Below are 18,087 nucleotides of genomic sequence, written 5' to 3'. Positions count from 1 at the left end.
CCTCACGAAAAGCTACGTATAAATGACAGTCTCATTTGGGGTGGGAGCTGTGGGGATCAATCTCGGGTCGCTGGTGTTCAGATTCGTTTGCCTTGCCACTCTCCCACAGCGGATCCTCTTAAGGGACTGGAACGACTTGATATTTGTGATGCTGCCTCGCGAAAAGCTCAATAAAGCGAAGCACGGACGCTACGTCTTCTCTGCGGCGAATTGCTGCCTCACGAAAAGCTACGTATAAATGACAGTATATTTGACATATGATATTTGTTTGTCCGCGAATTCATGTTCCCCTGACACTGCCTTGGTTGTTACTTTTGTTTACAAACACTGTCAACACCACTGTTTGTGTTTAGATCTGGCGTTGACACCGTGCTTTGTGTTTATATCTGGCGTTGACACCTGCCTCGTTGTCGAGGGTTCTATTCAATAAGGGCGCGCACAAAAAGGCGAGCTTCAAAAGGGCGACCTCAACTGGGCGCAGCGAATAAAGGCAAACGCAACTATGTGCAGTGCCACGTAGATATTTTATTATTATCTATCTATTATTATCTAAATTATCTACGAACGCCTTTATTCGCTGCGCTCAATTGAGGTCGCCCTTTTGAAGCTCGCCTTTATTTACGCGCACCTTTATTCGCCGCGCCCAATTGAGGTCGCCCTTTTGAAGGTCGCCTTTTTGTGCACGCCCTTATTGAAGGATACCGTTGTCGAGACTGTGGTTTTTTGTGTTTCTATCAACCGTCGTTGGCAGCACTTCGTCCAAATCAAATGTTCACCCACTTCTTGGAGTCGGCAGTCAGAGTATATAAGTTGGACACACTTCTGTGATTTTCTATCAGTCGGCGTTTGGAGTTCAAGAAAGAAGCATTAGTTCTTCCTTACTCTTTGGATTGCCACAAAGCAACCTGCGAGATTGGACAACATGTGGTGGAACTACTGTCGACAACAGCATCTGTGTTCAAATCACTGGTGACACCAATTCTAAAACCAACTGCACTTTTCAGTGCAAACAACCCAACTGCCCTTCTCAGGGCAACAAAAAATTCAAAGTCCACCTTGAGTGGCAAACAAAGACTACCTTGAGTAGCAATCGTACCTCGAGTGCAAAAAATTTAAATGAAAAGAAATGAACTTGATGAGGACAGAGAAGAAAGGTTGAGAAGAGATCGTGAGAGGAAATGACAGCGTTGTGAAAACGAGACGGACTGTGAACGGAGTCAGAGACTCTCAAAGCAAGGTGAAAGACGTTGACACCAGTTGGCAGAGGAGACCAAGAGTCACCGTGAACAAAGGCTGGCCAGGCAACGTGAAAAAAGTCAGTGAAATATTGCCAGAGAAAGCAAAAACTGATGTCTAGACAGGAAGGAACGACAAAATCGTAGAAGTAGAGAAGAGTCAGACCTTCAACGGCAACAAAGATTAACGATGCAACGTGAAAGTGACCAACGACATTTAGCTAACAAAACCGACCAGGAGAGAAATGTTAGGCTTCAAATTCGACGTTCTATGTACCAAATGTCAAGACAACCACAACCTGAACTTGAAGGAATTGCACTTCGCCCATTCAACAAAAATGATGTTCCTGAACATTATTGTGGAGCAATGACAGAAATATGTCAATATTGTCAATCAACTAACTTTAAATCGGAAAGACCAAGTGATGGCAAATTTACATCTTGCTGCCATAAAGGAAAAGTCCAACTTCCACCGATACATAATTATCCAGAAGTGATGAAAGAGTTGATAACAAATACCCATGAACATTCCAAAAATTTCAAAGACAACATGCGTTCATACAACAGTGCTCTTGCTTTTGCATCAATGAGAGCGCAAGTTGAACACATAGCGGGACGGGGACCATACTGCTGCAAAATACATGGACAAATCTATCATAAAACCTCGACTTTGCACCCACCTAACGGTGAACCAAGAAAATTTGCTCAAATATATTTGGATGCGGAACAAGCAATACAACAACGCATGGGAATTTTAGAGAACACTGGCTGTTTACCATCCATAATGGAAACTCTTGCTAACATTTTGAATGAAATAAATCCGTATGCGCAAGCATACAAAATGATGAGAAATTTTGAGCAGGAAGAGATTAACAGAGCCAGGGAGGAAGGGAGACCAGATCGAGAAGTTTACATGTGGATCCACCGAGATAAGGCAAATGATCAAAGACGTTACAACGCTCCTACAGCAAATGAGATAGCAATTGTATTTCGAAGCGACGATGGTGAACTCCCATTTGAAAGAGATATTTGTGTCCACCCAAAGAATGCACCAATGCAAAATATATCAATCTTAAGTCAGCACTGTGATCCCATGACTTACCCGATTTTGTTTCCATATGGGGACAAAGGATGGATAAGTGGAACGAATTTGGTAGGTGCTGGCAAGCGAGAAAACTTGACGCACCTCCAATATTATGCTTACCGATTGGTGACTCGAAATGAGTTCAAACCTATCTTGAGTGCTGGAAAACTCTTCCAACAGTACGTAGTGGATGCGTATTGCAAGATAGAAGCTAATCGAATTCAGTTCCATAGATCAAATCAAGCTCAACTCAGGAGCAATCTCTACTCTGGTTTAATGGACCACGTAAATAATCTTGCACAGAATGAAGGTGTAAAGCCTGGTACTATCTGTATTTTGCCTTCAATATTTCAAGGAAGCCCTAGAGCTCATCAGCAGAACTTCCAAGATGCTATGGCCATCATACGCAAGGACGGTGGACCTGATGTGTTTATGACTATGACCATGAATCCAAAGTGTCGTGAAGTAATGGAAAAGTTGAAGCCTGGAGAAAGACCAGAGGATAGACCTGATCTGGTTGCACGTAGTTTCAAGGAGAAACTTACAGCACTACTGCATGATTAATTCGTGAACAAAGTACTTGGAGTGGTGATCGCTCATGTTTATGTAATAGAATTTCAAAAACGTGGCTTACCACATTGCCACCTCCTGCTTTTTCTCAGACCTGAGGATAAACCAAGAACTGTTGAAATTATTGACAAGATGGTATGTGCTGAAATTCCAGATCCGGCCGAAAACCCGATATTGTATGAAATCATCAAGGCGACTATGGTTCATGGCCCTTGTGGACACTTGAACATGACAAGCCCATGCATGAACAAGGAAAAAATATGTTCCAAACAATATCCGAAAGATTTCAGTGAAGAAAACAAGCCGAACGTTGATGGTTACCCAGTTTATTGCAGGAGAAACGATGGGAGAAAAATTAAAGTTGGAAAGTTCACAGTGGATAACCGCTGTATCGTTCCATATAATAGGTACCTAACTCTAAAGTACAACGCACATATTAATGTAGAAATTTGTGCAAGCATTAAAAGTGTGAAATACTTATTCAAATATGTTTACAAAGGACATGATCGAGCTAAACTAAAATTCGATGCAAAGGAAACAGAACTTCACTGGGACGAACCTTCAAGGTTCCTCGACAGTAGATTCATACAGTAAGTGCACCTGAAGCTATGTGGAGAATACGAGTAAATAAAATGCACCAACAGTCACACACAGCAATTCGACTTGCAGTACATCTGCCAAACCAACAAAGAGTAGTATTTTGTGAAGGTGAAGAAGTTGAAACTCTTGAAAGAGAGGCGGGACGCAGAACCACATTGACAGCGTGGTTTGAATTGAATCGAACAAATGAGTCTTCACGGCAATACCTGTACCAAGAGATACCAAGTCACTTTGTGTTCAATACAAAAACAACTGCATGGACTCCAAGAAAGAGGGGCCACAACAATGTTATTAGCAGAATGTACTCTGTCAGTCCTTCTGATATGGAGAGATACTACTTAAGGCTGCTCCTTCTGCATGTAAGAGGTGCCCAGAGCTTTGATGATGACGGATTTGTTTACAATACGTTCAAAGAAGCAGCCCAAGCGAGAGGCCTGTTAAGAGACGATGCTGAATGGGAAAGATGTTTGATGGAAGCCGAACTCTTCCATATGCCAAGCAAGCTGAGAAAGCTGTTTGGAATTATATGTGCGTTGTGTCATCCAGCAGACCCAGCAACATTATGGGAGAAGCACAAAGATGCAATGACAGAAGACTTCATGCGAAGTCATCCTGCACCTGAAAGCGAACAGCTTGCTCTAATTGAGATTGAAAATATTCTCAAAATTCATAACACAAGTTGTGCTGACAAAGGATTACCTGTACCAACTATGGTGTCGACACCTGACATTCCAATCTTTGACATGCATGAAGAGGCCAGGTTAGGCGAAGAACTGGTCTCCCAGTTAAACCCAGAACAACTTAACGCATACCAACAAATTATGACTGCTGTTGAAAACCCACAATCACGTGAAAGGTGCTTCTTCCTTGAATGTCCTGGAGGAAGTGGAAAGTCATTCACATACAATGCTTTGGTGCGTGTCTTGAGAGGAAAAGGAATCAACTACTAATGTGTAGTCTTGACTGGTATCGCAGCTGAACCCAATTGAATTTTTAAATTCTCTAACTCCGTCAGGATTGCCACCACACAAGTTGACACTGAAAGCTGGTGCAATTGTTATGTTGCTTAGAAACCTGAATACGAAAAAAGGACTGTGCAATGGAACACGTTTAATTATAACTAGAATGCTTGAGCATGTGCTTGAAGCAAAAATTGTTACCGGAAAATGTGCATTTGAATCTGTACTAATTCCAAGAATTGGCCTGGATATGATGGATGACTCTGAAATGCCATTTGACATGCACAGACGGCAGTTTCCCATACAACTAGTGTATGCGATAACTATCAACAAGTCACAAGGACAAACCCTTGAGGTTGTTGGAATATTACTTTCAGAACCAGTCTTTTCACATGGTCAATTGTATATTGCCTTCTCCAGAGGCAAACGCTTTAACAAAGTAAAGGTAAAGATTTTGACCTCAGAGAGACAAGGCAAACTGCTTCCTGATGCAGAGAAATATTTCACACAAAATATTGTATATCATGAGATTCTGGACACAGAACCTATGGAGACGGACCTTACTGACGACTTAGCCTACATTGATTGGGACCGTATTGATGACATGGTAGATGTCATGCAACATTTTGAAAATCAAGAAGAACCTAGCATCCCAACATGGGAAGACTATGATTTTGAACGTCTCGAAGACGATGCGGAAGACGCCGCTTATGATGAATCATCCATAAGTCGTGGGAAAAGAAACAGAAATGCTCCTCCACCACCACATAATTACTATTCGGACAGTGATTCCGAGTAGGCCGTTCCTATTGAATCAATGTCCAAGGGTTTTGTTTTGTAATTTTGTTTCCCTTATGAAAAATCATAATGCTGTGTGACGAAGGGCCCAGTTCACGACTGGCAGCCACGTTTAAACAGGGAGCCCTTCACAGACAACTTTAACACGCGCAACGTAGTTGGGCGCACACGGCTAATTTATTTATATAGCACATTTTCATACAAATGATGTAGCTTAAAGTGCTTTACAAGATAAAGAAAGAAAAAAGAAAAATATAAAAATAAAATTAGGCAATACTAATTAACAAAGAATAAAGTAATACGATGGCCAGGGAGGACAGAAAAACCAAACAAAAAATAAACTCCAGAGGGCTGGAGAATAAAACAAAATCTGCAGGGGTTCCGAATAGAATGAGATCTTATGACAGACCAGATAATAATACTAATACTAATAATAATAATAATAATAATAATAATAATAATAATAATAATAATAATAATAATAATAATAATGCATTTTATTTATAGGGGCACTTTACATTAGCAGTAAATCTCAAAGTGCAACATAAAAAGTTAAACAAAGGCAAGGCAGAATAAAAACACAGATAAAACAACAATAATTATAGCATTCTTGTTAATAAGCTTTCCAAAATAGAAAAGTCTTTAGCTGTTTTTTAAAACGGCCCACTATCTGCTGTGTTCTTAGGCTCTCTGGTAGGGTATTCCAGAGCCGTGGAGCAGCAGCTGCAAAGGCTCGGTCTCCCATTGTATAAAGTTTGGTCACAGGGGTGTGAAGGCGGTAGATATTTGTAAAACGGAGGTTTCTTGTAGTGGGTTGTAGTATAAGGAGTTCTTTAAGATATTGTGGAGCATTTCCATGGATATTCTGGTGAGTAAACAAACAGAGTTTGTATTCTATACGGAGATGGATAGTGAGCTAATGAAGTGATTGATGGATTTGTGACATGTGTTCATATTTCTGCACCCTCATCAGGATTCTAGCAGCACTATTTTGAATTTGTTGTAGCTTTTGAAGGCTCTTGTTGGGTATCCCGATGAGAGAGTGTATTACAATAGTCCCGTCTGGATGAGACAAAGGCATGAACCAGCTTTTCAGCATCACAGAGGGAGAGGTAGGGACGGAGTTTGGCTATGTTTCGCAGATGAAGGAATGCAATTTTACAAAGGTGATGGATATGTACATCAAATGACAGATGGGAGTCTAACTTGACACCCATATTTGTAACAGAAGGGGAGAGGGTAATGGTACGGTCAGAAAAGGAAATACAATTTACAGAGGAACGAAGTTGATGGGGGGTGCCAATTAAAAGAGCTTCAGTTTTGGTGCTGTTCAGCTTGAGGAAGTTCTTGGGCATCCAGACCTCAATCTCATCCAAGCAAGAGGAAAAAGTTGATGGAGGTGTAAGAGAAATCGAATCCAGTCTCACATGGAGCTGCATATCATCGGCATAGCAATGGAATGAAACTCCATGCTTGCGGATGATGTGACCCAGGGGTAGTATATAGATATTAAAGAGGGTCGGCCCAAGGACTGATCCTTGTGGGACCCCACAGGTGGCAGTATGGGTATGAGATTTAGCATCCCCCAAGGCCACATACTCAGTCCTGTCTGTAAGATAGGACTCGAACCACTCCAAAGCAATGCCAGAAAGTCCAATTGTTTAGTGAAGATGATGAAGGAGAATATTATGATCTACCGTATCAAATGCAGCTATAAAGTCCAGAAGGATAAGGAGTGACGGAGAGCCATGGTCAGCAGCCATCAGGAGGTCGTTGGTGACTCTGACCAGGACTGTCTCTGTGCTGTGAGAAGTTCGGAAACCAGACAGAAATTTTTCAAACAGATTGAATTTTTTGAGGTGATCCTGAAGCTGAACCAAAACAACCTTTTCCAAAACCTTAGACAAAAATGGAAGGTTGGAGATTCGACGATAGTTTGCTATTACTTCAGGATCCAAAGAGGATTTTTTTAAATGAGGTATAATTTTTGCGGTTTTCAAGGCCAGTAGGACTAAGCCGCTCTGGAGAGAGTGATTAATGATATCAGCAATAAGTGGGCTTACAGTGCATCCGGAAGGTATTCACAGCGCATCACTTTTTCCACATTTTGTTATCTTACAGCCTAATTCCAAAATGGATTAAATTCATTTTTTTCCTCGGAATTCTACACACAACACCCCATAATGACAACGTGAAAAAAGTTTACTTGTGGTTTTTGCAAATTTATTAAAAATAAAAAAAACTGAGAAATCACATGAACATAAGTATTCACAGCCTTTGCTCAATACTTTGTCGATGCACCTTTGGCAGCAATTATAGCCTCAAGTCTTTTTGAATATGATGCCACAAGCTTGGCACACCTATCCTTGGCCAGTTTCGCCCATTCCTCTTTGCAGCACCTCTCAAGCTCCATCAAGTTGGATGGGAAGCGTCGGTGCACGGCCATTTTAAGATCTCTCCAGAGATGTTCAATCAGATTCAAGTCTGGGCTCTGGCTGGGCCACTCAAGGACATTCACAGAGTTGTCCTGATGCTACTCCTTTGATATCTTGGCTGTGTGCTTAGGGTCGTTGTCCTGCTGAAAGATGAACCATCTCCCCAGTCTGAGGTCAAGAATGCTCTGGAGCAGGTTTTCATTCAGGATGTCTCTGTACATTGCTGCAGTCATCTTTCCCTTTATCCTGACTAGTCTCCCAGTTCCTGCCGCTGAAAAACATCCCCACAGCATGATGCTGCCACCACCATGCTTCACTGTAGGGATGGTATTGGCCTGGTGATGAGCGGTGCCTGGTTTCCTCTAAATGTGATGCCTGGCATTCACACCAAAGAGTTCAATCTTTGTCTCATCACACCAGAGAATTTTCTTTCTCATGGTCTGAGAGTCCTTCAGGTGCCTTTTGGCAAACTCCAGGTGGGCTGCCATGTGCCTTTTACTAAGGAGTGGCTTCCGACTGGCCACTCTACCATACAGGCCTGATTGGTGGATTGCTGCAGAGATGGTTGTCCTTCTGGAAGATTCTCCTCTCTCCACAGAGGACCTCTGGAGCTCTGACAGAGTGACCATCGTGTTCTTGGTCACCTCCCTGACTAAGGCCCTTCTCCCCCAATCGCTCAGTTTAGATGGCCGGCCAGCTCTAGGAAGAGTCCAGGTGGTTTCGAACTTCTTCCACTTATGATGATGGAGGCCGCTGTGCTCATTGGGACCTTCAAAGAAGCAGAAATTTTTCTGTAACCTTCCCCAGATTTGTGCCTCGAGACAATCCTGTCTCGGAGGTCTACAGATAATTCCTTTGACTTCATGCTTGGTTTGTGCTCTGCCATGAACTGCCAACTGTGGGACCTTATATAGACAGGTGCGTGCCTTTCCAAATCATATCCAATCAACTGAATGTACCACAGGTGGACTCCAATTAAGCTGCAGAAACATCTCAAGGATGATCAGGGGAAATAGGATACACCTGAGCTCAATTTTGAGCTTCATGGCAAAGGCTGTAAATACTGTAAGTACATGTGGTTTGTCAATTTTTTTATTTTTAATAAATTTGCAGAAACCTCAAGTAAACTTTTTCATGTTGTCATTATGGGGTGTTGTGTGTAGAATTCTGAGGAAAAAAATGAATTTAATCCATTTTGGAATAAGGCTGTAACATAACAAAATATGGAAAAAGTGATGTGCTGTGAATACTTTCCGGATGCACTGTATATCTGATACATTAGCTTTTACCAGAGGAGTAGGAAAAGGGTCCAATGAACACGTTGAAGGTCTCATCCTCTGTATGATGCCCTCAACTTCTTTAACTGTGGTACAGAGGAACTGGGGAAGGCAGCCCATTGGCTTTGATGTAGAAACATCCAGCGATGCAGGGCTGGAGGCAGACAATGAGGAGTGGATGTTGTCCACATTAGATGTGAAATATACAATAAAATTATTGCACTGCTCCTCTGTGAAATTATTACAGGCATAGGTATGAGGATTGAGTAAATGGTTTATCACGGAAAAAAGTTGTTTGGAATTTCCAGGACTGTTTTTGATTAAATTTGAAAAGTATTGAGAAAAGTATTGAGTATCCTCTCCCCAGCCAGAAGGATACAGTCACTAAGACTCTCTGCTAAGACACTTGAAAGGCCCTTGTCTTCTATTAGAGTCTTAAGACTGTATTCAGTCAAGTAAAACAATTATTACATTGAAATCAGGGAATAGCTAGGACACGATTTCTCTTCTTGCTGGTCTAAGTGCCGCCTATTGTGAATAATTGTACAATAACTCTGTACTTGAAAATATCTTGGGGTGTTATCTATTATGGACAAATGCTTTATAAAATATAAAAAAAGTACATTTTGGCTGGCCCCTTGAGAAGAAGTAGTATAACACACTTTAGTCAAAAGCCTATTAACTTCAGTTGGTTATTTATTTTGGGGAATGGACAGGGATTCGCTTTGTAGGGTTTTTAAGATGACTTAGTTGTAATGGTTAATAAAAAAATAGTATATATGATAGATAGATAGATAGATAGATAGATAGATAGATAGATAGATAGATAGATAGATAGATAGATAGATAGATAGATAGATAGATAGATAGATAGATAGATAGATAGATAGATAGATAGATAGATAGATTCCACCAGTGGTGCAGATGAACTGTAATTTCCCCTTGAAAGTGTGCATCACTCTTATATTATGGTCTGCGTGATTCCATCACTTACTCATGCTCATTTGTCCTGTTCAGAGAATCTTACTAGGGCAGTAGGCGCATTCACCTGTCAAGCCTGTCATCTTGAAACCACTGCGATCAACCTAACTGACATATTGTTTAAAATAGATAGGCAATAAATGTTCCTATAAAATGTGATCACAGACCTCCTCTAGAAATACACATTTTTCTTACATATTATTTAAAACATATATGTTAGTTCTGTACATTGTTAAAATGAGGTAATAATGCATGCAGTTCAATGTTCAAAATCACTCATTGACTGCACAGATGAAAAGCGAATGTATCCCTTACTTTCTTGTCATTTTTCCAAATGTTATATATTTTTTTATTACCTCCATTATTGGAACAATCATGTTAAATGCTACCTTTGCAATTACCTTCTTGAAATGAAATGCTCCAGAAAGTGTGTATTGAGTGTGTGGCTGCATTAGCTGTAAAGTTCATCCCTAATTCACTTGGCTCCCAACAAAGAAACCGTTATACCCACAAAGATGTTCTTTGCTCTTGCCAGTGATTAACAGACGCAGTGATGTGGGCATCAAAAAGAATCTAGGAGGGAGGGAAATGTCAGAAAAATAGAAGCGCACCAGATATAAGTGTGTACTGTATGTGTGTTTTAATTGGCTTCATAAGTAGTGAAAATCTGTTATCTGAGCAGTAGCAGCTTACATGAAGCCATGTAATTATTTAAAAGCTTTTTAAAAGAGTACATTTTAATTAGCAATTTATTAACAGCACTTGCCATTCCGATTAATTTCCGACTGAAAACAATAATGCCCCCCCATTGCATTTCATTCATTCATATTAGCGGATCTGCTTAACGCTAATAAGTAATTGTTAATGCACTTTAAATGGAATGACATTTGCATTTAATATAATGAGCAATGCAAGGATACATTTTTGGATATGGTTGCCAGAATAAATAAGGAAAAAACGAAGCTTTGAACATTCTCAACATTGCTGCATCCAGCATTCAGCATCTGCCAAAAAGTAATTTGAATTGCCTTTCTACAAGGAAAGCACAGAGAGGGAAAAGAGGCAAATGGTATCACAGCTTGGCGGACATTTAGATAAGCTAGAACTTGTTTCACAATGAAAACCTGGTCAAGAGACAAGCAAAATGAAATTGAAGTGCTGGGGTTTTGGGGGAAGGAAGGACCTGGCTGTGCCTAGCTGATATTGTGGGATGAGATCTAATATTGCCCTAATAAAGACTAAGCATTAAGGAGAGCACACATAATGATTTTAGACTTGTTAAGTCTTAGTTTGGATCAAATAAATAGCATTGACATGGAGGTTGTAAAGGACAAACAAATGAGCCACAGAGGTGATAAAGAATGGGATACACAATCATCTGTATGGCTCATGAAAAAGACATGTAAACGACCAAACTGACATGATGTATGGTAATTGTTGTCACTCTTCTTAAATGCAGAATGTGACATAATTTGAAGGTATCAACATATTTTATCTCTGGAAACAAATCTGTGTGTAAACTTAACATAATGTATTTACCTTGACAAGTAACAAAAATCTTACAACATTCTCACAGAAAAAACTTCTTTAGGTTTGTTACATACCACCATTACTGCAAACTACTGCACCTTGCTAAACGTTTCCTGGGATAGCACTTGTGTTCATCTAACACATACTGCAATATTATCATGATTAAATATAGTATAACATCATAATCACTTGAAGGAACATCCAAATGCTGTCAGGGCAATACTCAAGATTCTTTATTTGTCACATACACAGTTATACAAGTACAACATGCAGTGAAATGTGCCCTGAGACTGTGCAATAAAGTTAACAAATGGATTAAATTAAATAAAAAATTTAAATTAAAATAACTTTTAAAAAGAAATTTAAAATAGTAGAACTAAGGTGATACAATATAAAAAATTATCCAAATAAGCTTTACAAAATCTTTATATATCTATGTACTGTAAGTGCAGTGTGCTAGTTTGCTGGTTAATGTAAAGACTTAAATGACATGGTGGCAGTTGACATACAGTGAGTTAGAGAATTCAGTTTGTGTTATAATGAAGAGCTGAAAAAATTTGTGGTTGCATGTCCAGTGTGGCAGACATCCAGAGTGCCTGCCCTGCTGGGACGCCCTGACCATGGAAGGACTGAGGGAGAGAGTATTTTCAGGACAGTTTCTCCCCTGGTTGGACAGAGGGCAGCTCCATTGGTTTCCAGTGGGCCCATGGCCACCACCAGGGGGTGCATTGACATTTCTAGGGCCTTATTTGGCCAAACTTTTGCTACACCTGAAAGTGTGGCCAGAAGAAGGTTGTTGGGCTCCTGGAGTCCTTCCGGGTGCCTTATAAAAAGGGGCCAGATACCATTACTCGATGGCCAGAGTCGGGAGGAAGAGGACAAAGCCTGAACAGGAGTGGAGGCAGATGAACTGGCCGCAAGGAAGGGACTGTTGTGTTGTATTGTTTCTTGGTGCTAGGTGTTAAACCTGTGTCCTGCCTGTCTGTGTCCGGGTTGGCTGTCACACCAGGTTAAGAAGTCTTACGGTCTGTGGATAGAAGTTACTGAACTCCAAAACCAACTCCTTGGTTGTCCTGACATTTACTTGGAGGCAGTTCTTGTGACACCATGATGCCATGTTCTCCACCTCCTCCATCGTTGTTAGAGGTGTCCAGCACCACCGTGTCATCAGCAGATTTGACAATGGAGTTTGAGGAGTGTGTGGCCACGCACTCATGAATGTAGAGGGCGTAGAGCAGAGGGCTGAGTATGCAGCCTTGTGGAGCTCCTGTTCTGAGTGTGATGATGCTGGAGGCACAACTACCAACTCTCACCACCTGTGGACTCTCAGTGAGAAAGTTGAAAACCCAGGCACACAGGTGGCTGTTAAGTCCCAGATCAGCTAGCTGAGCAGTATATGATGGACAATTGTATTGGAAGCTAAACTGTAATCATTGAATCGCAATCTCATATAGTTCCCTTGCTTCATATCCTTGTGGCTGAGGATGGTATGCAGGAGATAGAAGATGGTGTCCTCTGTTGATCCAGCGGTTCTCAAACTGTGGGTTATTTTTTGAAGTAACAAAAAAGGGGGAGCGAAGATGTGAAAAAAAGAAAACAAGAATTGAAAATATGAAAAATACATCTATTGAAACCAAAACAAATTAAATTAAACTACATTCTGATACTAGAAAAATAAATATAGAGTTAGATGAATGTCGATAAAAGTTAAGTAGGTATAATGAAATATGCATCTATGATATATCATTAATTAAAAAAGAACAAATTGTTATTATTGGGCTCCTTTCAAAAAAACGTTAGGGGGGCGTGATTAAAACTGTTATGAAAACTCGGGTCGCAAATACTTAAAGGTTGAGAAACGGTGCATTGATCTATTGGGGCAGTAGGCAAACTGGAGTGTCTGTGGAGTTGGAGCTGGATGCTGTAATGAAGACTTTAATTAGTCTCTCAAAAACCATCATGACTACTAAGGTCAGTGCAATAGTTTTTTTAGTCTTTTAGGCATGAGGAAGTATTGTTGTTTGGTACCAAGACAATAGTGGATCTTTAAAAGAATGTTGGGACCACAGACTGAGCCAGAGACTTTTTGAAGATGGAGATGCTCACATTCAGTGCATGTTGCCATGGTGGAAGAATAACTCTACATGCTTCTAGTATCAGCATTTTGTGTGTTTTACAGTGCTTTGTACACCATATGACAGCTTTGTAAGCAGATATATCATTGGTAGCATGTCCTGTGTTTTACCTGGCAGTACGGGTGCTCACTGTCTTATGGATAGTTCTGTTAACCCACAGTTTTTGGTTATCAAAGTCTTTATTGTTACTGTGGGGATAATGTAGTTTTCAAGCATGCTAACATAGATAACAACTACTTCTGCAAACTCGTTGATGTCATCTGCACATGACTGGAACATGTCCCATTCTACGCCATCTGTGCATCCCAAAGTGTGGCTTCTGATTGGGCAGACTACCACTTTACCTGCCTCATAACCAGAGCTTCAAGACTAAACAGTGTTATGGTCTGATCTCACAAACGCCGGTTGTGAAACAGCTTTGTAACCATGTTTGTATGGTGTGTAACAGTGATGCAGTGAGGTAACTCCTCTGTTTGTACACATAAATGTTTGACATAAGTTGTCTGAGGTTTGCTTTATTAAAGTCTCCCACCATGATGATCACTGCATCCGGGCGTTTGTTTTGAGTCACACTATGCACATCCTGTAGTCGTACCTACGTCTGCATGAGGTGGGATGTAGACTGCCATAGTGACAAGTGAGCTGAAATCACGAAGGCAGATAAAATGGACGTCACTTGATGGTTAGATATTCCAGAAGAGGCAAGGAGGCATCAGAAAAAACAGAAACACTCTTTGCCTCACACCACCTGGTGTTCACCATGAAACAGACTCCCTACCTTTAGACTTGTTAGCTTCTGCCTTTCTGTCCATGCAGAACACTGAAAAGGAGTCTGACGGAGTCACTGCTAAATCTGGCACTAGTGGGGTCAGCCATGTCTCAGTAAAACACAGAATGTTGCAGTCCCTCACATCCTGTTGAAAAGTCACTCTTCCTCTGAGGTCATTCAGCATGTTGTCCAGCGACTGAACATTCGCGAGCAGAATGGCGGGGAGTAGAGGGTGATGGGCTTGTTTCCGTAGTCTTTTTCAGACCCTAGGTCTCTCAGTGTTTCTTTGTTCATTACCACAGGGCCTCATGGCCACATGCTTAGTCCTCATCTGCACTCTGGACTATCTCAGCCGGCCATGACCAAGCATACCCATACTGTCATCTTGTTATTGGTCCAATAGGAGAATAGACATTTTATAAAAGAAGAAGAGAAAAATGGGGAGAACATAAGAGGATAGGTGGGAATATGGTAATTAAATGTAGCTGTCAGAATGCTGCCACATGGAATGTGAGAGGTTTAATAGCTCCAGGAAAGCTGGCTTGTGTCATACAAGAGATGGAGAATACGAAAGTAGACATTATGGAGCTAGAAGAATAATTTATAAAATCAATTCTAAGACTGGATTGTAAATACAAACTGATCTGTTCTGGAGAACAGGGAAGCATGAAAAGAGTTACTTTCATTGTGAATAAAATAGCATGAAGTCTCTGGCCTACTCACAGTGCCATGCCTATTCATAAAGGATGATAGTCATCAAGATAAAGTGGAAGATCTATGACATGGTAATGATCCAAATTTGATACCCCAAATGAAGCAAAAGAGGAAGAGAAAGATTACTTCTAGAATTACAGAAGGCAATTAGAGAGAATAAGAAGTTTATGGATTAGTTGATAATTATGAGAGATTTTAATGTCAAAGAAGGAAATGAAACTATCATGGATATTATTGGCATCTTCAGATTAGGCAGTAGAAAGGACAATGGGAAGAAGCTGGTAGAGTTTTGCAAGACGAGCCATAGGGTAGCCACAAACCAGCAAAAAACAGAGTAGAAGATATACATGAATATCACCAGATAGAGTAACAAGAAGCCAGACTGATTGCATATTATTGAATGAAAAAATCAAGAGTAGTGTAAAAGAATGAATGCCAGAATAACTCTCAAAAAAGGGTTAGGAAATGCTTAAGAAAGAAGAGGAATGTGAGTAAGCATGAGATCCCTGAAGAAGAAAAAAACATTGAGAAGATACAGTGCATCTGGAAAGTATTCACAGCGCATCACTTTTTCCACATTTTGTTATGTTACAGCCTTATTTCAAAATGGATTAAATTCATTTTTTTCCTCAGAGTTCTACACACAACACCCCATAATGACAATGTGAAAAAAGTTTATTTGAGGTTTTTGCAAATTTATTAAAAATAAAAAAACAGAGAAAGCACATGTACATAAGTATTCACAGCCTTTGCCATGAAGCTCAGAATTGAGCTCAGGTGCATCCTGTTTCCCCTGATCATCCTTGAGATGTTTCTGCAGCTTAATTGGAGTCCACCTGTGGTAAATTCAGTTGATTGGACATGATTTGGAAAGGCACACACCTGTCTATATAAGGTGCCACAATTGACAGTTCATGTCAGAGCATAAACCAAGCATGAAGTCAAAGGAATTGTCTGTAGACCTCCGAGAGAGGATTGTCTCGAGGCACAAATCTGGGGAAGGTTGCAGAAAAATTTCTGCCGCTTTGAAGGTCTTAATGAGCACAGTGGCCTCCATCATCCGTAAGTGGAAGAAGTTTGAAACCACCAGGACTCTTCCTAGAGCTGGCCGGCCATCTAAACTGAGCGATCAGGGGAGAAGGGCCTTAGTCAGGGAGGTGACCAAGAACCCGATGGTTACTCTATCAGAGCTCCAAAGGTCCTCTGTGGAGAGAGGAGAACCTTCCAGAAGGACAACCATCTCTGCAGCAATCCACCAATCAGGCCTGTATGGTAGAGTGGCCAGACGGAAGCCATTCTTTAGTAAAAGGCACATGGCAGCCCGCCTGGAGTTTTCCAAAAGGCACCTGAAGGACTCTCAGACCATGAGAAACAAAATTCTCTGGTCTGATGAGACAAAGATTGAACCGTTTGGTGTGAATGCCAGGTGTCAAGTTTGGAGGAAACCAGGCACCATCCCTACAGTGAAGCATGGTTGTGGCAGCATCATGCTGTGGGGATGTTTTTCAGCGGCAGGGACTGGGAGGCTAGTCAGGATAAAGGGAAAGATGACTGCAGCAATGTACAGAGACATCCTGGATGAAAACCTGCTCCAGAGCGCTCTTGACCTCAGACTGGGGCGACGGTTCATCTTTCAGCAGGACAACGACCCTAAGCACACAGCCAAGATATCAAAGGAGTGGCTTCAGGACAACTCTGTGAATGTCCTTGAGTGACCCAGCCAGAGCCCAGACTTGAATATGATTGAACATTTCTGGAGAGATCTTAAAATGGCTGTGCACCGACGCTTCCCATTCAATCTGATGGAGCTTGAGAGGTGCTGCAAAGAGGAATGGGTGAAACTGGCCAAGGATAGGTGTGCCAAGCTTGTGGCATCATATTCAAAAAGACTTGAGGCTGTAATTGCTGCCAAAGGTGCATCGACAAAGTATTGAGCAAAGGCTGTGAATACTTATGTACATGTGATTTCTCAGTTTTTTTATTTTTAATAAATTTGCAAAAACCTCAAGTAAACTTTTTTCACGTTGTCATTATGGGGTGTTGTGTGTAGAATTCTGAGGAAAAAAATGAATTTAATCCATTTTGAAATAAGGCTGTAACATAACAAAATGTGGAAAAAGTGATGCGCTGTGAATACTTTCCGGATGCACTGTATTTTGCCTTAAGATGTGAAGTAAGGAAACCAAAGAATACTCAAAAGACATGTGAAAAGTTATAAAAGAAAATATACTTGAAGCAGTGAAGGAATTTTATAAGGAAAAGGAGCAAGAAAAGAAGAAGACAGTAGATATACTGGAAAAGATGAAGGAAGAAACAGAAGTATAATGAGTTGAGCAAATAAATAAGCTAAAGAGGAATTTGACACAAGGGAATGTGATGAGTTGCAGTAACCTTACAGGAATCATTGCTCAAACTTTTGTAACTGAAACAGATGAGATCAAGAAAATAGAGAGTACAAGCAAGACTAAGGAAGAAAGACAGTATCTGGTGACAAGTGGGGAAGAGATGAGGAAGGGATGTGAAGAACGTATTGGGAAGGAGTCATATAATGATGACTGACAAGAAGTGTCCCATATTATATGGAATAAAAAGATGGAGAGAATGGATGCAAAATCCATCTTACTAACCGAAAGGTTGTAAACTGGATATGGACGCAGGACGCTGGGCACAGGGCGCATCGAGGCGCACGTGCACTGCCGCACTACACAGAAAACACGGAAACTGGATATGGATGCAGGGCACTGGGTGCAGGGCGCATCGAGGCACACGCGCACTGCCGCACTGCACAGAAAACACAGAAACGAGAAGGTTGTAAACCGGATGTCACGCGCACTGCCGCACTGCAACAAGCCCGCCACCTGTACACTAGACTTGCTCTAATCCACTGTGCCAGTAATGTAGATCACATAACAGTCATTCAGTTTGGCGCCCGCCCCAGAGTCCAGAGTCAAACGCAGCGGCGTCCACAGAGAAAACAAAAACGAGAGGATTCAGCGCATA

At 41.1% G+C, this 18,087-nt stretch overlaps 1 pseudogene; it reads left to right on the top strand.

The window, feature by feature from the left end:
• The first annotated feature begins 1,425 nt into the window (after positions 1-1,425).
• Positions 1,426-3,483, top strand: LOC114645515 (uncharacterized; annotated as a pseudogene).
• The last annotated feature ends 14,604 nt before the right edge of the window (positions 3,484-18,087 follow it).

Source organism: Erpetoichthys calabaricus, chromosome 2, assembly GCF_900747795.2.
Source record: "Erpetoichthys calabaricus chromosome 2, fErpCal1.3, whole genome shotgun sequence".
In the NCBI taxonomy this organism is placed as follows: domain Eukaryota; kingdom Metazoa; phylum Chordata; class Cladistia; order Polypteriformes; family Polypteridae; genus Erpetoichthys; species Erpetoichthys calabaricus.
Note: the sequence above shows the minus strand (reverse complement) of the source record. Positions and strands in the feature narration are given on the sequence as shown.